Source organism: Peromyscus maniculatus, chromosome 1, assembly GCF_049852395.1.
Source record: "Peromyscus maniculatus bairdii isolate BWxNUB_F1_BW_parent chromosome 1, HU_Pman_BW_mat_3.1, whole genome shotgun sequence".
Classification (NCBI taxonomy): Eukaryota; Metazoa; Chordata; class Mammalia; order Rodentia; family Cricetidae; genus Peromyscus; species Peromyscus maniculatus.
The window spans coordinates 40,335,341-40,359,682 of record NC_134852.1 but is presented as its reverse complement, the minus strand read 5'-3'; the positions used below and the strand labels follow the sequence as shown (position 1 = coordinate 40,359,682).

General features: G+C 38.4%; 1 long non-coding RNA gene across 1 annotated transcript in view; it reads right to left on the bottom strand.

The window, feature by feature from the left end:
• LOC143272011 (uncharacterized) overlaps nucleotides 1–24,342 on the bottom strand; it is a 66,767-nt gene that overhangs the window by 20,164 nt on the left and 22,261 nt on the right. Inside the window, exon 2 of the long non-coding RNA XR_013049381.1 lies at nucleotides 5,714–5,940. This is a non-coding gene — a long non-coding RNA (uncharacterized LOC143272011). The remainder of the gene's footprint in view (nucleotides 1–5,713; nucleotides 5,941–24,342) is intronic.

Below are 24,342 nucleotides of genomic sequence, written 5' to 3'. Positions count from 1 at the left end.
TAGTGATGATCTTTCCTCCTTAGAAATTGTTGAATGGCATTAAGATTGATCATTTTATACATTAAGTATTCATATTTATGATCAATAGAATTAAATCTGGTTGTCCAGCTATTATTAATAGACTGAAGTTCTTGTGGTAAATTAATGGATTCCAAAGAAAGAATCCTTCTGTTTAAGTCCTGTAACAGCCCCATTAATATCTCATTTTTGTGTTATTATTAAGCCAATTTTTCAATGATATGAGATGAATCAATATTCTTATTGCTAGTATGGTGAACATATACATCCCAGGAAAGTCATATATGTCCTTTAATATTTCATTAATAGTACAAACAAAAAGGACTTTAAATCCACTAGTAGTAAAATTGTCTTCCATTTTTGAGAAATATTCTAAATTTGGAAAGAAAATTTTTATTAATTTGTTTTATTAATCATTTTAATGTGTAAAATAATCAAGTAATTTACCTCAGATAAAATCCTCAAAAGATTGTCCTATGTGTCCAGTTGTTCCAGGTGTAATTAACCAGGTTAGGTGAACAGTTGGTTCATTCAATGATTTTTGGATGTAGTATGGTAAATAGAGCATGAGACTCTTAATCTTAGGATATTGGGTTCATGCCCCATGTTGGGCACCTCTTGTTATGACCAATTCATGTGAGTTTATTTAATGGGTAACAGAATTTATTAAGACATAAATTGAGTAAATACACTCACAAGCACAGAATGGAGTAGACAGTTGAAGGCATCCTATGATCTGACTGGGGGTGAATCCACCTTACAAGCAGGAGCAGGGAGAAGGGCAATGTTCCATTCAGGCCGAGAATTCAGTACAAGTAAGAACTCTCTCTAGTGGCTGCCTCCTTCACTGATATTTCAGCAATTACCCTGACATCTGTCTCTGAGTTTTTATTATTAAGAACAATTAGGATTCATGCTACATCTGGCATCCAACTTTTGGGGCACAAATTCACAAAAAGGACCTTTATCTGTGGCTTTTCAGCTACCTGGCACAGGCCAGAGCCACACACACATTTGGATTGACTCCATGGCTGGCTTTTTCAGTCAGCAGGTTTCCTTTCCTGGTGGGTTGTAGGCTTCCCTGGACCCCTTCGTCAAGCTGCTGCCAAACTAGGTAGTTGCTTTGAGAACCAGCTCAGGCTTCTACTTTTCTACACAGAAGCAATTAACCTCACATTTTCACTGTCATCTGAATCATCATCATTGACAGATTTTATGAAACAATTGAGAATTCTTAAGAAAAAGAATTAGTTAAAAGGGAGATTTTTTTCTCCACAGTAAAAAATGGGAAACACTAGTATAATGGAGAGAGTTAGGTCTCTGTATGATAATATACTGGACAGTTTGAAATGGAGCAATTAACTGAGAGGACATTTAATTTGGATAGAATATATGTAATGGCAATTCTAAATATTATCTGTTTGATTGTTTTGGTTTTATCATTAAAACATTGGTTAATATGAGTGCCAAGATAAAGGTTTTAGAAAAATGTATAGATATTATATAGATAATAGAGATATCCAGACCCAGAAAGGGGAATTTAAAGAAACAATCTCAGCATTGAGCTATAAGGTTAGGAAGGAACAGCCTAAGGTTTTCAAACAGCTAACTTTAATTTGTCCAGTAACATTACAGGAACTGACAAATGGTAGATATCCCAAAGGCTGTGTAAGAGATGAATGAACTCCTGTGAAAATGTTAGATTTGAGGAGACTGAAGGAAGCCATATACACCCTGTCTTTATGCATCATGGCAGCCTTGAATGCTTGGGACAGAATTGAAGAAGCAGGAAAGAAAATTGAGTCATTTACTAAAGTTATACAGGACCCAAAAGAAACCTTCACTGATTTCTTACAAAGATTGACTTCAGCAGTAAATAGAATAATACCAAATCTAGAAGCTAAGTAAATAAAAATTGAAACTCTGGCTTTTGAACATGCTGATGTACAATGTAAAGGGGTATTTAGGCCATTAGTGCAATATCAGCACCCTTAGAGGAATGGATTCGAGATACAATCAATATAGAATCTCAGAACCATGATGATGCTTGGATGGGAGAAATGATTTCCAGAGGTTTGATGAGAAATTGAAATATCAGGTATTTCAATTGTGGTAAACAAGGTCACCTAAGAAGTGATTGTAAACAGGGCATTCTAGAATCAATATTTTTTTCTAAAAATAATCCCAAAAGAATTCCCCTCCCTTCGGGAGTATGCAGAAGTTGTGTCAAAGGCAGACATTGGACTAATAAATGTAGATCAGAAAGGGACACTCAAGGTAACCTTTTACCACTAGGAAACACATTGAGGACCCTCTTGAAGGCCCCCATGTCAAATTTGGTTCAGTTGTTTCCTGTTATCATGGAGGAAACTCTTTCCCAGGGCAATTAAAGAACCTAATGCCTATTATAAAAAAACATACTGTTCTGGATGATAGAAGAGCAATATAAGAGAGAATAAAAAATTCAGGAGAAATTTTTAAAGAAATATTTTGGCAGACTTCTATAAATTAACAAAGACCAAAATTAAAAATATAAGTAAATGACTTTGTCATTGAAGGTGTTATAGACACAGGTACAGATGTAACAATAACTGCACAGGAATCCTGGAATCCAAATTGGCCTCTTCAGGATATAAATGTTCAGCTTTTAGAGATTAGAATATTATCTCAGGTAAAATAGAGCATGAAATGGATTGAATATATAGGGCCAGAAGGACAGGAAAATTAAAGCCATATGTAGGTAAAATAGCAGTGAATTTAATGGGAATGTGATTTGTTACAGCAGTGAAATAACAAGATTAACATACCTCTGATCTCAGAAACAAACCAGGAAATAACATGTTTCTGAGTAAAATATTAGAAGGTATTATAAAGAACAGTAACTGTACAAGAACAAGGAACAGCAGCTGCAGAACTTTTAAAGTCACTAACATCCCTACCTTTTAATGGTTAACAGACTAAACTGTTTGTGTTAAGCATTGGAATTTAATATCAGAGAAATTACAGACCTTTGAACAGCTGGTTTAGGAGCATCTAAATGCTCAGCATATTAAAGAATCAACCAGCCCTTGGAATTCTCCCGTACTTGTTATTTTTAAAAAATCTGGAAAATGGTGAATGGTAACAGATCTAAAAGATGTTTAAAAGGTGATTCAGCCAATTGGCTCTCTACCATCTGGAATTTCTTTGCCTTCTCAAAAATTACCTAAAGAATGGCCTCTTATAGTTATTGATTTAAAAGATGTTCTTTTACTATACCTTTTTAAGAAAAAGACAGAGAACATTTGCCTTCCCAGTGCCTACTTATATTAATTCTTAGCCTGTTAAGAGATATCAATAGAAGATTCTCCCACAGGGATTGTTAAATAGCCCTACCCTATACCAATATTTTGTATGTCAGTCATTTGAAATGATACATAAGCAATTTCCTCAGTCTATAGTTTACCATTACATGGAAAATGTCTTATGAGCTGATTCAAATGTAGATATTTTTGAGAAAATATTTGAAGTAGTAAAGAATATTTTACTCTGTTGTGGATTACAAATTGCTCTTGAAAAAACACAAAGAGGATATTCTTTTAATTATTCAGGATATAAAATAGGTCTACAAAAATTCAACCGCAAAAAGTGTAAATTAGGAGAGATCAATTGTTAACTCTTAATGATTTTCAAAGATTATTAGGAGACATTTCCCATCTATGGCCCATTATTGGAGTAGAAAATCAAGAACTGATTAATTTGTTCAAAAACCTTAAATTGTGACTCAGCTGAAGCTGTGAGAGAATTGGCTTTGGTGGAAAAGGAATTACAGGATATGCATGTGGATTTTTGGATACAGAGCTTGATTGCATTCTGGTTATTTTACACTCTATACATTCTCCTACAAGAATATTAATGCAGAGGGAAGATATTATTTTATAATGTATCTTTTACCACATAAACAGAGTAAAAAAATAAAAAAAAAAACTTATGTGGAAAATATCTCTGAGTTGATCCTAAAAGTAAAAATTAAGGTTTCATCAATGAGCAGGAATAAACCCAGCAGAAATTGTAGTATCTTTTACTAATGATGAATTTGACAAATTATGGGCAGAAAGTGAACCTTGGCAAAGAGTTTGTAGTAATTTTTTGGGAGAGGTTAACAACAAATATCCCCAAAGCAAGAGAATTCAATTTATAAAGAGAACTAACTGGATCCTTCCTCTCACAGGAAATACAAATATCTGGATCCCCTACATTCTATACTGATGCAAATAAATCAGGAAAGGCTGGTTACAAATCAGAAAATTTAAGTAAAGTGGCTCAAAGTTCTTATGACTCTGCCAGGTCCTACCTGACTATCAGACAGTCATGAATGGAGGAGTGAGAATTAAGAAATTATAGACATGAAAAATAGAGATGCAGATGTGAAAGAAAAATCAGAGACACAGAATGGCATCAGGAGGGCTCTGAGTCAATACCACAGTCTCCTTGAATTTATTTCTCAGGGCCTTTTTATACCCAAAGCAAGAGGAGGGGGCAAAAGACATCCCCCTCTCAAGGACATCATGGTTCAAAGTACAAACAAGTGTAAACACCTCCTTAATTCTCAAGACATCTAGTAACCATGCCTTTGGCAAAATATCATGTCATTCATCCTTGAAGGTCAAAACAAGCTTAGACTCTCTGACCTTGAGTCAAGATGGGATAAGGCTATACACTATGGAGTTTCTGTCGGCCCCCACAGATTTCCCCTCCTTTATAATATAAAGTGTCCCTTCAATCCCTTCAGAAGACTGTTCCTGTCTTAGATCACCTCCTTCAACCATCCAGTCTTACCCATTTTTGGTACAGACATTCCAACATGCCTGCCCTGTCTTAGGTTGTCAGGTGGTTAAAAAGGACTTATTTGTCTTTTACTACCAGCCTTTGTCAAGGGAGGGTGTAGAGTTTAACTCTATGCAGCTCTGTATTAGCTTTCTACTGAGAGTTCACAAGTACCTTGAAATAGTCATAGGAATACCCATGCTCCTTATGGCTGCTATACCTCCTAGTAAAAGAGCAGGTGATGATCATGAATGAAATGGCCTTTTTAAATTGGTCCAGGATGTCTATAGAAGTTTTAGCTGCATCAATCTTTTTTTTTAAACCAGTAATAAGAACTCATTAGCATTATTCCAAACTACCCTCAGATGAGCCCTAACCTTTTCTCATGCAGTAACACTTTCGCTGTAAGTAGAAGAGGTTACAAACATTATTAGGTGAATACCATAATTAAAGTATAAATGATAACAATAGACACACAATTGGTAAAATTACAACTCTCTTAAACTTGATCCATTCAAAGTATGAGAAAATGGTTTTGTGTTTGAGCTGCTGCAGTCCCTGAATACCAATTAGCAGCAAAAAATTTGCCCTAACTCCTCCTCATCAGTCTGGTGGGTCTCTACAGTACCTCTAATTTGATTTCCTGGACAGTCTAGCATATCATCTCTATAATAGTGTTTGATTGCTCCAGTGAGTCTCCTTCCCAAAGAGGGGATATCTCTGAGGCAGCTGTTCTCCAGGCCTTCTATTTTCTGTGGGAAATCAGCAGATAAACAATATACTGGCAAAGATGGCTTCCATTTTCCAAGATGTAGTGGACAAATGGCCAAACACCCAGTTGGAAACAGACAGGCATTTTTTGGCCAGATTCAGAATAATTAGAACTCACAGAGATCAGGAAAATTTGTGTAGCAGATGTATTAGTAAGTTGGGAATCATTCCTTCCATTCCAAGACTGCAGGATGTAACAGTGGAGGATCAGGAATACAGGGTCATCAAATCTCACTCCAATTCCTCTGGGGAAGTGTCAGCAGGTATAGTGTCATCAGGGCCAGCATTCCTCTGTTCCACACAATGCACCAAGTGCTCAGGCAGCCATTGCACTTCATTTTCTTCCTGTGAAAAAACACAAACATATCCTTGACTTTATATTAGAATAGGTTTGAGACCCTTCCATAATTCAGTGCAAGGATCCTTTCATTTCACCTGAGTTAAAGTTGCTCAGGTGCCATCATGCTAAAATCTATGCATGGCAGATTTCTCATGGGAATCCACATTCAAAAATTTCAAAATGATGGGACGGCATGATTCAGTGCATTATGTGGTGACTGAGGGTATAAATTCCTGCTCTTAATTTTTTAAAGCTGCATATTGAGACTGCCCTGGGCTTGCTCAATGGTGCCTTGTCCTTGAGGATTATAAGGAATGGCTGTTTTATGCTCAGTTTTCCATTGGAAACAATTGCTGAAATGCTTTACTAATCTGCTTTTATAATTTTAGGAATCCACTTATATGAAAAGCATTTTAAACGAGCTATCACATGTCTGCTGGCTTCCCCATTTTGTGCAGTGGCCATCAAAAATCCTGAATAGGTATCTAATGTCAAATGCACATTTTTTAATTTGCCAAATTCTGCAATATGAGTACCATCCATTTGTCATAAATGATTAGGAAGAAGGCCTTGAGGATTTACCCCTAAGTGAAGCACAGGCAAATACTGCAAACAAACCTTATATTGCTTAACAATCTGACAAGCAACTTCCTTGGTAAGGCCAAATTGTTTTCTTAAACTTCTGCTATTCTGATGATGAAGGACATGTGGTTGTTGGGCCAATTCCACCTGGGATAAGGCAACCATGTCGATGAATAGTCTTATTAAATAAGAGGTCAGAGCAATAGCTAAGAGCTAAAAACCTTACCCTTCACTGCTGTTGCTGTCCTTCCTCTCCACAAGAGACCTACTTCCTGTGTGGTTGTCCTCTATATTGACTTTCTGTTCTGCCTTCTCATTTCATTGGTTGTAAACCCAACCACATGACCTCCTCATCACTGCCTGTCTGTACAGACCTCCAGGTCTTCTATGATTGGTATTGAGATTAAAGGTGTGTGTCTCCATGCTGGTTGTATCCTTGAACACAGAGATCTGCCTAGCTCTGCCTCTCAAGTGCTGGGATTAAAGGCGTGTGCCACCACTCAGCTTCTGCTATGGCTTGTTATTAGCTCTGACCCCCAGGCAACTTTATTTATTAACATACAAATAAAATCACATTTCAGTACAATTAAAAACATCATCATCTATGTTAATTTACCAGCTGATGCTTTACCATCAGCTAAAGGGCCAGGAAAATTGGAATGAGCTCTAATATGACCCAAAAAGCATGGCAACTTTCTTTGATGAATGGCATCTTGAATTTGCTGAAGCAGCATCTTAGCTTGACCATTACTATTCCCAATACAGGGAAGAGTCTCTATAACTTGAAGGGCTCTGAAAATATAATGAATATCTGTGTACAAATTAAATGAACTTTTTACAAGAATCTGTGAAATCATAGTCACAGCTCACAATTCTATCTGAACTGAAGCTGGTGTTGTTTGTACTATGTAACCTTTACCATTGATAACACAAGCAGCTCTCCCATTGGAGGAACCATCAGTAAAAATTAGCATAGCATCTTTTATGGGATCTTTCATCATAACCTTAGGAAATATAAAAGAATACATTTGGGAAAATTGCAAAAATTGATCAGCTGGAAAATGATTATTAATTTTGCCCCCAAATTGAGAAAGAGTAGTTGTTCAAAAATCATTATTTTGAAATTACCAATCAACTTGTTGCTTAATAAAAAGAATACTGATCACACATGGTTCTCTACCAAAATATTGCCTAGATTCTATCTGGCTTTTCTGTACTAAACAAGCTACTGCTTTATAATAAGGATTCATGACTCAGTCTGGGGAAACAGGCAGATGTAACCACAATAATGGCTCATCTTGATATAACACAGCTGTTGGAGTATGTTGTGTAGGAGGCATGTAGGTTTCCCATAGTCAACATAGCATACTTTCTGATGTTGAATGATGTGCTCCACCTGAGCCAGCACCTGCCTAGCAGCATCTGTAAGATACCTAGTAAGATTGGGATCACTATTTCCTTTAAGAATCTCATGGAGGGTCTCAAGATCTTCCATAGACAGCTTGAATATTTCCTAACAATTTTTTAAAAATCATTCAAAGTTTGTAAGCTATCTTTTCTAATTTCCCATTTCTGAGGTTTAATTTCTTTGGGATGCAAAATGTGTTCCAAATACAGAAAAGGAATCACTTTCTCTGGGGCAATTACTAACCCTGTATGGGCAAGACCCTGCTGAAGCTGCACATATGTTGCAAGCCAAATTTTTTCATTTTTATGGGCAAACAAAATATCATTCATATAATGAATAATATAAACTTGCAGAAATTGATCTCTAATATTTTGTATAGTTTGAGTCACAAATTTGTGGCACAATGTTGGGCAACTGGCCATTCCCTGAGGCAAAACCTTCCAATGAAATCTCTTCATGGGCCCCTTAAAATTAATTGATGGAATGCTAAATGCAAATCTTTGACAATCTTGGGGAGCCAAAGGGATGGTATAAAAACAGCCCTTTAAATCTAAAATCATTTTATAGGTATCCTTTGGTATATTTGTAGGGAAGCCTGAGCTGTGAGGCTTCCATTAACTGCATGGTTTCATTAATTTTTCTTAAATCTTATAATAATCTTCATTTTCTAGACTTCTCTTTAATCAAGAAAATAGGAGAATTCCAGGGAGAATTAGAGGACTCAATTTGGCCACCATCTAGCTATTCCTGTACTAACTGCTAGGCAGTTTGTATTTTTCTTCTGTTAGGGGTCATTGATACACCCACACAGGATTATTAATTTTCCAAATTATAGGATGTGCATGAAGTGCGTGGAGTATAGGCTGCTCAATGACCCTTCCTAAAAATACCCCAATCCAGCTCTATTAGACCTTTCCTGAGAAAGAAAAGGTGATATTCAACCCTCATTCTTTTTTCCTAACCCTTGATCAGATAACAGTCACTGTTGAAACATTTTTTTTAAGCAACAAATGTTTTGGGGCTATATAAACACACTCCCATATGGCTCATAACATCTCAACCCCACAAATTTACAGGCAAGTGGGGAACAACGTGTGGCTGCCTTCATGACCTTCTTCATCTTTCCAGGACAGTTCATTGCTGCTTTGCTCAGGACTCTGAATTTGACTTATCCCTTGCAGCTGTTTAAATCTCCATCATTGGTCATTTTGAAGGCCATTGACTGGCAATGATAACAAACACATCTGCACCAGTGTCTAGGAGACCAGAAAAGTTCTTTCTATTTACAAAGTGAGTTCTGAGTGCTTCAGACCTATGGTTTGTAGCCAATAGGCATCAGATGAACCAAACCCTGGCTTTTCCTCTCTTATCCCTTTTAGCTTGATTTCTTGTTTGCAGTTAGGGAAGTAAAATTAATTGTGTAAATCTCTGATCTGTGTTTACCACAAAAATTCCATTAGATAAGTGAGTCATAATATTAATTTCTCCTACACAATCAGCATCAATCACTCTGGGAGCAACAATGACCCCCTGCATGGTAGTCCTACTTTTCCCCAGCAATAATCCTATAGTGCCTCCCTTACACACCATTACGGATGACTTGCTCTCTCATTTCAGAAGGTAAAACCGTGTAGATTGAAGAGTTGAGATCCAACCCGGCACTGCCTGGGGTTGCTCTGTAAAGGTCCTAAATGAATTTCCTTGTGGAGGACAGACTGCTGAATCACCCCATAACACTGCAGTTTTGAGACCTGAGGCTGGCTCCTTTGTCTGTTTCCCTGCAAGGAATTCCCCTGGGAATCCTTCTTTGATATAAATTCATTAGCCCAATGCTTCCCTCTCTTACATCTTGGGCACAACCCAGGTTCCTTATTTGCCCCATGCCTTTTCCCATATCAGGATACTGCTTGACCTGGTGCCCCATCTGACCACACCCAAAGCAACTTCCAGGAGGTCCAATAGCTCTCCCTTTCCCCAGGCCATGATTTCTTTATTGGTAGAGAATGTCCTTGACTGTCATTCTCTGTAATGCAGCAGCTATAACTATTCTCTGATTATATGAAGGCCCAATATCCAAGCAAAGTTGAACATAATCAGAGATGTTGCCCTTCTTTCTGAAATGTCTCAAAGCAGCCCACCAAGCAGCTTTAGCATTTTTGTAGGCTAGCTGTTTAACAATCAAAAATCCAGCTTCTGCATCCCCAATTAACTTGCCCATTGTTTGCATTAGCCTAGACTCAAAGTCCTGAAATAATTTATCAGGTTCTTACTTTATCTTTGTTAAATCTTCAAATTGCCTTCCAGAAGAAGTAAGCTTATTCCAGGCCTTCCTGGGAGCTGCACTAACCTGGGCATGCACTGTCACATCAAAATTTAATTACTGATCCATCTCTCAATAAATGCCTTTCTAGCAAGCATATCAACAGTAATGGAAATTTGTTGGGCCTGATTTATATTGGCTGTGGCTTGACATTGTTTCACAAATTCAGTTTTCCATAACAAATAATCCCCTCTAGACATGCAAACTCTGTCCATTTGTTTCCAATTCCTAGGAGGCAAGGCCTCTACAGTCATGTTTTCTAGCAGAGTCTGTATAAAGGGTACAATGGGTCCATATTGAGAACATGCTGTTTTTAATTACTTGAGTTGTTTAAATGGAATCAGAGCCTGCACTCATATGTTATTTCCCTTGGCATCTTGCTGTTCCATTACTGGGTTCCTCTGCTAGCAGCTTCTCTAACACTAGCTTGAGGGAAGATGCATGGCTAATGGTGAGGTTTGCCATGCTCCGGGAGGTCTTTGCACCATAGCAATCACAGGCAACTTTTCCACTCTGATAGACAGCCCCACGAGTGGATCTAATCCAGTCACTATGGCAGGAAGAAGAGCGCCCTTCCAAGAAGAGGAGACATGCAGGGCCTCCAATTTTTGTGAAAGGGGAACTACTGAATCTCTCAAGTCCTTCAGCTCCTCCTTTGTCTCACCTGAAGGTTTCGGCTCCTCAAACTCAGCTTCATACCCAAAATAGAACTGGTCATGATCAAGTAATTTTGTAAAGGAGTCCATGTCTAGCAGTTTCTCCAGTGGGATGGAGGGTTTTGTTTCACTTTCATCCATTTCAGGGAGAAACACCTCTGTTGCTCAGGGCACATATCCAAACTGTCCCTGCCCCACATTTACAATTTTACTCCCAAGAGTTTTTCACTGCACTTCTACCTTTGACATTCCCAGTGCTCACTTTAACTTGCAGTGCCTTTACTTTTATCCTCCATATTCAAGGCCCCACTATTCAGTTCCATTTACTGGATCCTGCCCAACTATGGAATAGTCTTGAATGGAGGAGTGAGGATTAAAAAAAAACAGATATGAAAAATAGAGACACACATGTAAAAGAAAAAAGACAGAGACACCAAATAGCATCAGGAGGGCTCTGAGTCAATACCACAGTCACCCTGAGTTTATTCCTCAGTATCTTTTTATACACAAAGTAAGGGGGGCAAAAGACCTCCCCCTCTCAATGACATCATGAATCAAAGTACAAACAAGTATAAACAACTCCTTAATTCTCAAGACATCTGGCAACCATTCCTTTGACAAAACATCCTATTACTCATGCTTGAAGGACAAAACAAGCTCAGACTCTCTGACTTTGTGTCAAGATGGAATAAGGCTACACTACAGAGTCTCTTTGGGCCCCCATATGATTCTGTCCAAAAGTCAGAATTATATGCTATTCTGATGGTATTAATGGATTTTACAGAACCTCTTAACATAGTTACTAACCTTCAGTATGCAGAAAGAGTTGTTTTATACATTGAAACTACTGAATTTATTCCTGATGAGTCAGAAATAACTTTATTATTTATTCAGTTACAAGATATAATCAGGAATAGGAATCATCCCTTATACATAATACACAACTGATTCTAGGCACTATACACAAGGTAATGAAGAAATTGATCAACTATTGATATAAAATGTGCTGGAGGCCTCAGAATTTCATACAAAACACCATATCAATAGCAAGGGTTTGAAAAAGAATTTTCCTATCTCTTGGCAACAAGCCAAGGAAATTATAAGAAAATGTCCTACTTGTTCTTTATACAACTGAACTCTACTACTTACAGGAAGTGACCCAAAGGGTACCCAAAGGAATGAAATCTGGCAGATGGATGTGTTTAATTTTGTAGAATTTGGAAAATTAAAATAGGTACACCACACAATTAATACCTAGTCAGGATTTTAATGGGCAATTGTTTTGAATTCCAAACTGGCTGATTCTGCAATGACACATCTGTTAGAAGTCAAATCGTGTGAATACCTGTACAAATTAAGACTGACAATACTTCAGCATATGTCTCTAGTAAAATGAAACAGTTTTTGTTTATTACAAATATAAAGCATATTACAGGTATACCATATAATACAGGCCAAGCAGTTAAAGAAAGATCAAATCGAACTCTAAAGGATATGCTAAACAAACAGAAAGAGGTGATAAAGACCCAAAAAATGGATTGCATAATGCTTTATTAACTTTGAATTTTCTAAATGTTAATGAGAAAGGAACGACAGCTCTGGAGAGACATTGGATAACAGAAAAAACTATGGAATTAAATCAGCCTATATACACTAAAGATGTGCTGACCTCAGAATGGAAATCAGGATATGTGTTATGTTGGGGAAGAGGTCTTGCTTTTGCTTCCTCAGGAGGAGAAAAGAAATGGATACCATCAAAATTGATAAAGGTTTTATTTGAACAAAGCTCTAATTAAGAGACCTCTTAATTAGAAGAGGTGATAGTTCCTCAACCAGCATGACCATCTAATCTAAACTAATGTATACAACTGACAAATGATTTTCATTTGATTAGCTGTTACTTGCCAAAAGGGTTGGGGCAGGGTTTTGTTTTTGTTTTTTAGAAGAATGAAAGAATCCAGTGCCAGGCGGTGGTGGCCCACGCCTTTAATCCCAGCACTCGGGAGGCAGAGCCAGGTGGATCTTTGTGAGTTCAAGGCCAGCCTGGGCTACCAAGTGAGTTCCAGGAAAGGCGCAAAGCTACACAGAGAAACCCTGTCTCAAAAAACCAAAAACAAAACAAAACAAAACAAAAAAAAACAAAACAAAAAAAGAATCCAGCTAACGAATATGAAGATACTAGACAAATAAAACATGTGAAGAAAATGGACAAACCATCCAAAAAAATTGTCCCAAGAAAAATAGTAAATTGGCTGATTGATATATCCTTTCTCCAACAGGAGAAAATTCCATAAATATTTCTAAGTGTTTGTTTCTGCTGTTCTCTATAGGCACATAAAGCAAATGGTCTTTTTGTCATCCTAGTTCAATTAAAAATTAAAGCTGGCTTTGGAGTTGGAGGAGTGTGGCTGTCTCATTCTCTAAACTCAAGAATGCTTATTAAAGTAAAATCCAAAGTCTCTGTCTCATGTCAGAAGAGCCACCTGATATGGGACACAAGAAAAACCAAAATTACAGACTATTATATTGCTAATTTCATAATCATTTGGTTTTAACTCTTCAAATCATTTCTTAAAGTATAAATATTATCCACAAACTCATAAGATTAATATATATATATATATATATATATATATATTAAATATTTGTCATGATATTAATGATTGTATAGAGTTCTAACTAATTTTAGAAAAAGACTATCTAGCTTCTTGTACATGATTTCAGGTTTGAGTGTCAATTAGGTAATTAGGAATTAAGTTTTTGTATTTTGGATTTATATAACAAATATTGATCCTTTAACCTCTTCAAGATCTGTGGTGTATGATGTTTTAAAATGTTTAAGATTTTGGCAGTGAACCAGGACCATGTCTAACAGTGACCTTTGCATCCCCAAAAGGATGAGCGGACCCCACAATGAATATTTCCACCAGGACTGTGATAATGCCACTAACCTGACAAACACCACCCAAAGATCGGCTTTGGACTACACACTGCTCAGAACAATTTTGAAGTGGCTAGCTGAGATGATCCAGCCCCACAGACTAATCTTGCCAGGACTTGAGATAAGCCCTGAACTTTCCCATTACACAGAGATTGAACAACAAATGACACAGCTACCTATGATACAGGACTTGACAACCCAAATTTTTCTTTTTAGTATCCCCTAAAGATGCTGTCCCCCCCTGCCAGACAGCAGGAAGTAATTTTCAGAAAATGATACTCACATTCCCAAGAGGTGGGGTTGGTGGTTTTCGGTCATTCAATGGGTTATGGATAGTTGTTGTTGTATGGAGGTGTTAGTTACAAGTTGTTATTGGTAATAGTTAGAAAAAAAGCTGAGTAAAGGAGATCAGATTCAGTTATTGTTTTGTAAAAAAAATTAAAAGGAGATATAGAAATGATAGGATAAAGGTTAGATTATTGAATCTTCGCTGAAAAGAAAAATGGGGGCTATAGATATGATGGGATAAAGGTTAGATTATTAAATCTACTTTTAAAAAAGCAACTACCTGTTTTAAATATTTTACATTGATATGGATCTTTGTATATTGATATAAAATTGAGATTATTTTTGTTAGAACATACTGGACATGCATTTTTAATCTTGTTCAAGGTATTATACATATACATCTCATTTAATAATATAATGGAAAATTCTAGTCCTTGAAAGTTATTATTGCAAACTATTTTTATTTTTATGACAATAAAAATGCAAGTTAGTAGTTAGTCACTACAATAAAACTCATTGTCATATTAGGCATGTTTTTAAGGTGAACAAGATATATTTTAAATACATAGGTCATCTTTAAATACTTCAGAGATCTGGAATATAAGATGTTTTAATAACATAGGTTCCTTTCTTGTGACCATGAGACATTTCTACTCCTTAGAGCACCAATCTACTTCAAAGAAGGTGATGGGCATTGAAGAAATTCCATATGGAGTTTGCTTTCTTTGTGGCAAAAGTTAGCTACTGGGCAAGAAAGTGCCCTTGATTCAAATGCTGATAGTATGCTATTTAAATTGGACAAGCATGACACAAAAGATAGTGACTTCAGAAATTTGCCAAGACAAGGTAGGACGGCCCTTCAGAATATCCTGCTTCACAGATAAGTCTGTCAGATATATAGGCCTGTAGGCTAAAGACAGATGGCCCAATGTCACAGAGGATTCTTGGGTGACTGTCCAAGCAGCCAGCTGTTTTTGTCATTTATCACATTTTTTGGAAGTCACTTGCTTGCACTTCCTGCTTATTCAGAAAATATTATTTCCTTCTTGGGTCTCTGATGGAGTTGAAGAGTTTTTAGTTATAGTTATAGTGACAGTGACAGTGACAGCTATAGTTATAGTTATGGTTATAGTTTTCCTTGTTACCAGATTCAGAAAAGGTTTCACCACAGAAATGTAAAATGTATAGGGTTGAGAGAGACATTAAATATAGTTTTGGTAATGCAAGTCAGAATAGTAAGTGAATTAGGTACAACCTTTTGGACTCATTAAAATAGGATAGATAATGGAGTATTTTCTCTGAATTTGTCAAATGTTTATGGACTAGACATTGTTGATGTATTTATTGCCTGTATATATTGTATATAGTCATTTTACTTATTATATATAGTTTTTCATATATATATATAACACCTCATTTTAACATTTAGAAAAAAGGTGGAAACATGGTCATATTTGGTTTGTGCTTTAACAAATAAAGTGTACCTAGAGATCAGAGTGCAGAGCTAACCACTAGTCAATCATAGCAGCCAGGCAGTGGTGGCACATGCTTTTAATTCCAGCACTTGGGAGGAGGAAGCAGAAGATCCGGAGTTCAAAGCCACTCCTGGGCTACATGAGATTGATCCAGTTTAAAAGAGAAACAGAGCCAGGTGATGGAAGCTCACACCTTTAATCCCAACACTAGGGAGGTGGAGACAGTAATACAATGTGGGATGAGACAGGAGATTGGTCCCCTTTTGGTCTGAGGATTTGGTAAAGTTAAGAAGTCTCCTTAGTGGCTGGTCCCTTTACTCCTCTGATGTTTCATTATTTACCTTGATATCTGACTCTGGGTTTTTATTTTAAGACCAATTAGATTTCACACTACATCTTCCTACCTGAAGGGCAGCCAATTTTATTACCATGACCACAAAAGCTTGTACTCTCTCATGACTGGGGAATTCAGGCAGTGCCTGTAGGTCAACAGCTCTGAGTCCTACCCTGAGAGTCTGGCCTCTGGCCTGCAGCTAAAGAAGGTGATGATTCTAAAGGATATTCAGCCAATGAATATCCCAACACCACTATCCAGCTCTGCCATCTCCTATTCCACATCTGCCCAAACCATTCCAGACACCAGTCTTCTAGGTGAGTACAGAGCTCTGAGGGGAAGGAGGGAGATCAGCACTCAAAGGAGACACTGCTCTACCTTTCAGCAGTGGGTATCCACACAGAGGAAGAATGGAAGTCCTGAATGGTTAGTTTTGCCTCTGGTTCACCCTCCCCATCTTCAGTCTCTCTAATGAGAGGGAATGCAGGGCAGTGAGAGACATCCATCCTTCATTAAGACATGACTAAAAAGCATACCACAGGCACACATGTCACCACCCATGATAATCATTCCCATTCACTAATACATGCTGCAATCAATTCCATCCTAATCTATTGCTCAAGGTTCCAAAGGACAGCAAGGAGTTTTCTTTTGGGTAACACTTGATTTTCAATGTGTTGAAATCCTACTCAGGAGTACTGCAGCACAGAATCTGTTCTGGAGTAGTATTCCTCCCAGGTTCCTAGTTCCTGTCATGACATTCTCTAACGTTTAAAATTGTAGTGAGAGTTTGGTGTGGCCTGTGTACAATTGCTAAGTGAGGCAAATCTTTGTTCTCTCTCTCTTTTTGCTGTGGTTCTTCAGAGGTGACCTAAGGTCATGATCATGTAGATAAGTTCTCTACTACACAATCATAACCAATCTCCAAACTTTTACCTTCTTAAACCTATTTTCATGTCACTTATAAGAAGTTTGTGAAATGTGGGGCTGGATGAAATCTTCAGTTGTTGAAATGCTTGCTTTTCTGGAGTGAGAAATTGGGTTTGGATACCTAAACTCACATAAAAAGCTGGACTTCTGGGCAGTATGAGTTATGCCACAAACTGAAAGAAATTGGCAAAGATGGGTAAGTCCTTGGAAATTATGGACCAGACAACTTGCCTAATAGCAAAATTACAAGGATAGGAGAGCCCCTGTTTCAAAGACAAAGGGAAGGGGAAGGGAGGCCCACACACTAAGGGAAATCTGTAATCTCACCATGGTCACTATGCACACACACACAAACACAAAGGAACACACAAACATCCAAGAAAACATGACATCACATGGTCACCAGAAACACTGCCTGTCTCCAAAAATATGTGCCTAACTTAATGGCCAAGCAAAGCTCATAGATATGCCTTCCTTACTGCTGCAGGGGCATGAGTGCCAAGATGCACTGAAAGTAGGGAGGGGAGCATCTCACTTACCAACCACTGACTTCTTCCTCAACTCTTTTCAGTAGTGGAATGAAGATGTCCCTCGGATTGATACTTTCAGGCCAGACACTCTGCTGCAGAGTCCTGACCTTTGTAATACCTTCACCCCAGGGTGCCCAGATGAGGACACCACCTATCAATGGGGACAGGTCATTAACTGCCCCCATCCACAGTACTTCAGAATACCTGGCCTTGCCTCCAGCTCCAAGTCTGGAACAAATAAAGAATGAAAATTTGAATGAGATGACAGCTGTGCTATCCATGACTTTTAATACCTATGAGGGCACAAAAGAAAAGCAAAACCCAACACTCCTCTCTTTAGCACATTCTGACTTGCAGCAGTCACTGCACCACACTGATGCCAGAAGCCTAATCCTGAATCATGCTTCCAAGAATGCCACTTTGGGAAGTATCAGCCTGGGTTAGGAAGAGTCAGGGGTGCTGCAGAGTGTGACTTTACAGCATGCATTTTACAGACTTGACTACACTGATGGCAGATATTCACCTTCCCTAACTCTTCAACTGTCTCAGTGACTTAGACCAATTCCAAGATCCTACAGGAACCCAATTGAAAGACTCCACAGTCATCAGGAGGGATCAGGACCAGGTAAACTCCAGCATCATCAATGGACTCTCTAAGTAGATGTTCAAGGAAGAACAGAAAGCCTCTGAACTTCTTCATTAAGAATGAAGGCCAAAATCTACCTCCAGGACCTGGTGGAGAGAGAAGGGGCTGAGGACAATACTGGGGCCAGTGAAGGGGCTAGTGACAACATGGCCAAGCATTTTTGAGGGCAAAGATCAGAAAGCCTCATCCATCAGGGCCAGCAGAGCTAGGGCACATCAGCAAGATAAGACCAAGAGGACCAGAGAAAACAACTCCAAGAAAGCAGAGGAGCTGAAGCCATCAAGTCACAGAATCAAGATACAAGAGAAGCCCATTGTCCTCAAGACCAAGAGGAAGAGGAATCCACATGAGCTCAGCCATGACAGCTTCAAAAAGCCTCACAGCGATCTCAGCATGCATATGCTGGGATCTGTGAAGGTCTTTCACCTACTAGGGAAGCAAAGTGAGGAGAAAACTGGCATCTCCTCCTCCTCCTGGGCTCTGCAAGACTTCAGCAACAACAAAGATCCTAGGCCAGGTCTGGCTGCCACATTACTGTTGGGTATGTCAGTCACCCTGGACAAGGCTCAGAGACCAGAGAGCAATGCTCACAAGGAGTGACCATCTCTGTTCCAGTATCAGCTGCCCCCACCTGGGAAGGTCAAGTGAGTACCTCTGCCTTTCCCAGACCTGGACAAGCCTCAAGCCAGATCTGGTTTTGGATATTTTCTCTCCAAGGCTTTATTCAGTTTCACTGTAGTTTGCCCTGTGAGGCCTCCTTCCCACTCAGCTCAGCCTACCACACTCAAACCAGCTCCGGCCATCACTTCTTTGATGGCCTCTGACAAGCCAGCTCTGCTGATTTCTACCACTGACACATGATGAAATATAACCAAACCCATCCAGTCTAGCACTGGGTCTCAGTCATCCATGTCTAGGCTTGCACCCAACAAAGCATCTTCTCACACTTCACTCCAGAGGGAACTTGAAGCACTATCCTAATTAGTCTTAACAATAAGAACAGGAATCAGATATTGGGGTGAAAACTGTAAGATCAGAAAAGGAAAGGAGCAGCCACAGTCACTTCTTAACTCTCTGGATCCTTTGGCCAAAGTAGGGGATGCTATCTCTATGAATCTTCAGACTGAATGGGGGGGCAGATCCTGCCTCCACACACCTTATATTCCTGTCTCTACCTCCCTAGAATTGGGATCAAAGGCATGAGATCCCAAATGATGAAATCAAAGGTGTGAGCCTCCCATGCGCTGGGATCAATGGCATGCACCACCACCATTGCCTGGCTCTTTTTCCCTTTTAGACTGGTTCAATCTCATGTAGCCCAGGGTGGCTTTGAACTCCTGATCTTCCAGCTTTGTCCTCCCACATGCTGGGATTAAAGGTGTATGCCAACACTGCCTGGCCTCTATGGTTAACTAGTGGCTGGCTCTGCCCTCTGCTCTCCACGCAAGCTCTTTTAGGCAGAACACAAACAAAATATCATACATCATTTCCCCCCTTTTGTCTAAACAACACTTCTTTCTCTTGGTTTGGTTCCACTCCCAGTAATCTTTCCTAGGCAGAAATCCCATGATTCTGGCATCTCCAACATCATGGGGTCTCCAATGCAATCTGGACCTCACCTTCACAGCTTCACACAATGGTCTCACTAGACCTCCATGCAGGGACACCCCTGCAACATGCCTGGCCTCAAGGACTTTCTTAGTTGCAGAGAAAGAGTCCATAATCTTTTTCTTTAGTCTTTGACTCTAAAACCAGAACCATGTGGCCTAAGCTGTCAAGTTCTTCTGGTTGCTAGTCCTGGAACATGGCCCCCTGGTTCAATCACATCTTCATCAGCTTTCTGTTTTTGAGGCTTTCCTTATTATGAAAGCTTAGGCATCCTGGAACTTGCTCTGTAGACCAGGCTGGCCTTGAACTAGAGATCCAAATATCTCTGCCTCTCTTGTTCTTGAATTAATGATATTTGTCACCTCACCAGACTCAGAGCTTTTCTTTAATTCCTTTTCACAAGTTGGAAGCTTAGCTGGGTGAGATCTCACCCTGAGGTCACCACAACACCATTGCTTATGGACCATTATGCATCCATTTTTATTCAAAGAAGCACAATTAGTATTTAATATCCTCCTCTATCTCTTTTCATTAGTTTTTATTTGAAATCTATTTTCTTAGATATTAAAGTGTCTACACCAGCTTGCTCCAAATGTTCTTTTGCTTGGAACATCTTTTTCCAACACTTTACCCTAGGTAAAGTCTGTCCTTGATGTTGAGATGAGTGTCTTTGTTACACCAGGAGGGTGGATCCTGTTTTCACATCCATTCTGTTAGTCTTTGACTTTGTATTGGGCAATTTAGACAAATGATATTGAGAGATATCTATGACTCATGATTTAGATTCTTATTATTGATTGTTGTTGGTCCTCATACTGTGTGTGTGTGTGTGTGTGTGTGTGTGTGTGTGTGTGTATGTGTGTGTTATCCTTCTTGTGATTTTACCCGTGTGAATTTATGTCTTCTGTTTAGGTAAGGGTGTAGTTAACCTCCTTATGTTTGAATTACCATTCTAGCACCTTTTACAAGGCCTGCATTGTACATAGATATTGTTTAAATTTGACTTTATAATGAAATATCTTATTTTCTCCATCTCTGGGGATTGAATTTTTTCAGGGTATAGTAGTCTGGCTTAGCATCTGTGATCTCTTAGACACTGCAGCACATTTATCCAGGCCATTCGGCCTTTTTTAGTCTCCGTTGAGAAGTCAATTGTAATTCTACTAGGTCTGCCTTATTAAGTTACATGGTCCTTTACATTCTTGAAGCTTTTTATATTTTCTCTTTGTTATATGTTCAGTGCTTAGAGTACTATGTGGCCACAGACTTTCTTTTCTGGTTCAGTCAATTTGGTGTTCTGTATGCTTCTTGACCATCATATCCTTTAGGTTAGGAATATTTTCTTCTATGATTTCATTACAAATATTTTCTGGGCCTTTGAACTGGGATTCTTCTTCTTCTCTTCCAATTATTCTTGTGTTTAGTCTTTTAAAAATGTCCCATATTTCCTGAATGTTTTGTATCAGAAAATTTTTGGATTTAACATTTTCTTTGACCAATGTATGTATTTCTTTTATAATATCATCAAAGCCTGAGAGTCTCACTTTCATCTCTTGTATTCTATTGGTAAATCTTTTCTCTGTTGTTCCTGTTGAGATCTCTAGGTTTTATTACTTCCAAAATACCCTCAGATTGTACTTTCTTTATGGATTCTGTTCCCAGGTTTAGATCTTGAGCAGTTTCATTTGTTATCTCCCACTCTTTATTTGTGTGTTTTTGATTTATTCATGTCTTCCAATTATTTTGTCCTGGACTTAGTTAAGGGAAGTATTTGAAGACCTCTTCCATCTTTACATATTTTTATTTAACAGTTATCTATTGTTTGTTTTGTTTTGTTTTTGCATGTACATAAGCTATGTTTGAATATTCAGTACCTTCTGTGGAAGAATAGCTAGGATCTAGTGGGGACTTGTCGACCTGACAGCTGTTCACTGTGTCATTTTAATACCTTTAAGCATCTGGATTTGGGATAAGTATAAGATCTAGGTGCAGATTTCTGAGTTTGGTTGTTTTTTTTTTTTTAAGTGGATGAATTGTTCCTTGGTTTCTTTTTCCTCTCTGAGGTTTCAGATATTGCGATTTTTTTCCAGTTGCCTGTTTTCCTGGTCTGCTCACTGCAGTGTTCACAGGGAATGTCTGCTTATTATGGAGACTGGGCTACTGGTTTGATTTTGGGTTGGAAGGTTAGAAGAGGTCCTTGTAATCTCTTGAGGATGGAGTCAGAGAGGAAATGGAGACCACAACAGGTTTCCTGTTACACAGCTGGAGAGGAGACTTGGGGGAATGTATCTCTAAGAGTTATGTGTCTCCCTTCTGCCTACTTATTACCCAAGTAACATATCTGTGGGAACCACAGGAAATGGCAGTAGGGGGCAGATGACATATTTTGCAAGTGTATTCTGTTATAAAAGCTATGTACTAGTTTGTGGGATTTGGTCCAGGGACTAGAGAGAGAAGAAAAGTTCTGCAGGCAGCCTACATGGTTTTCCATCAGGCATAACCTTAAGGTTTTTCATAGATAATTGAGCCCTTTATCAATCGGAGTTCAGATTAACGGGTGAGTGTTGGTTCTTGTGAATGTTACAGTGTTTGTCAATGCCCAAACAGTCATTTGCTTCTTAACTCTTGTAGTGCAGTTTATTTCATCCTGTGGCTTCATAGGGGTGTTCTTTCCTCAGTGCATAGGTCATCTTCTCAAGTGACGAATCAGTGGGTATTAATTCCTGTAGTATGTGTGTTCTAGGAAAGTTCTACTTTTCCTTTAATTGAGGAAGTACCCCTCATGGATATAGGTTAGCTGTCTGTCTCTTTATGTATTTAAATGGATTATTCTATATCTTCCTGGTGTTTATGGTTTAGGCTGAGGATTCTATTATTAATGTGATGCATTAGAATGCATGAAAATTTTTGTTGTGTGTGTGTTCTCTTTTGCTTCTCCATGACTATGATAAAGCACTGAGCAAAATTAAATTGGTGAAGGATTCAGTGCCTTTCACTCTATAATTTTTAGACAATTGTGAGGCAATCCAAAACTGGGATCCAAAACAAGAAATTGAGGAAAAAACTGAAGTAGAGATTATAGAGGATTGTTGCTTACTGGCAGGCAGCTTTAGACTTGTTTAGCAAATGTTCTTATATTTTCTAGTCCAACGGCATTTGTATGGTACTACCCAGCAATGAGTGGGCCCTTTTCCATCAATTATTATTAAAGATCATGTTCCATAGTCAATCACAGAAACTAAATTCAGGGATTCAACTACTGAATTGAGATTTCCTCTTTCCTTGGACTCTAGTTTGTGTTATGTTGAGAAAAGGTAACTAGGACAGTGTGCATTGGTATTTCAGTTGCTGTAATCAGTATGATCTATTTGTTGTATCTCAGCTGGGTTCAAAGTAACATGACAATGAAAGCATTTTTCTGGGCTATTGTTTTTCTTCACATTTTGGGGTTCCCATTAATACCAGGTTCTGATAAGATAACAGCTTATAGAGTTATTGATGGAAGTACATATTGTGGTGGGTATCTGATGTCCAGTTCCCAGAAATCAATGGGCCTGGTTCATGATAGTCTTATGAATGAGATTAATTCAACAGGGACCCTGGTCATTGTATGGGGCTTTAGTAAATTTGTTGAACCTAATGGCTTTTTATGGTCATTGTAAGGTATTATTGACCTTGGTAGTTTTGAGCAATTCAATCCAACATGCACATTGGTGATGTAAATAGTAAAGCAACCAAGAGTAGCAGAGATAAGGAAAGCCAAGAAAACAGGCCCATTCCTGTTTGCTGAGTAACAGTTTCCTCCATGCTGAAGTGATAATGATCCTAATTAGTCTTGACAATAAAAACCCAGAGTCAGATATGAGGGTTAAAGTTTAAAGATCAGAGTGGCAGAATAGCCAGCCACTAGAGATTTTTTTACCTCTACCAAATCTCAGACCAAATGGGGGAGATCCTGCCTCTATAAATCCTCAGGCAGAATTGGGGAGATCCTGCCCCTATGAATCCTCAGACTGAATGGGCCATCCTGTCTCTATGAATCCTTGGGCTGAATGGGGCCAAGATCCTGTCTCATCTGCCTCATATTCTCTACCTTGTTAGTGCTAGGATCAAAAGCATGATCCTTCTAAATGCTGGGGTTAAAGGTGTATATCACCACCACTTGGCTCTGTTTCTCTTATAAATTGGATCAGTTTTGTTTAGCTCAGGGTGGCTTTGAACTCCTGATCTTCCTGCTTCCCCCTCCCATGTCCTGGGATTAAAGGTGTGTGCCAAAACTGCCTAGACTCTATGGTAAACTAGTAGCTACCTCTGCCCTCTACCCTCCAGGCAATCTCTTTTTGTCAGAACACAAACAAAATATCATACAACATTTCCCCCTTCCTGGTTGAACAAAAAGCAAAGATTTTAACTAATAGAAAAAGTATATATAATAAGTACAGTAAATATGTATAAATATATACAGGCAATAATTGCATTAACCATGTCTAGTCCATTAGCATTCGACAAAGCATTTCAAAGAAAATACTACATCATCTATCCTATCTTGGTGAGTTCAAAGTGTTATACCTAATTAATTTTCTATCTTAATTTGCATTACCTACCCAAAACTGTCTCCTTACATCTCTCAAGCTCATATACTTTACATCTCTTTTATGAGTATCTTTTCTGTATTTGTTTAAAAGGAAA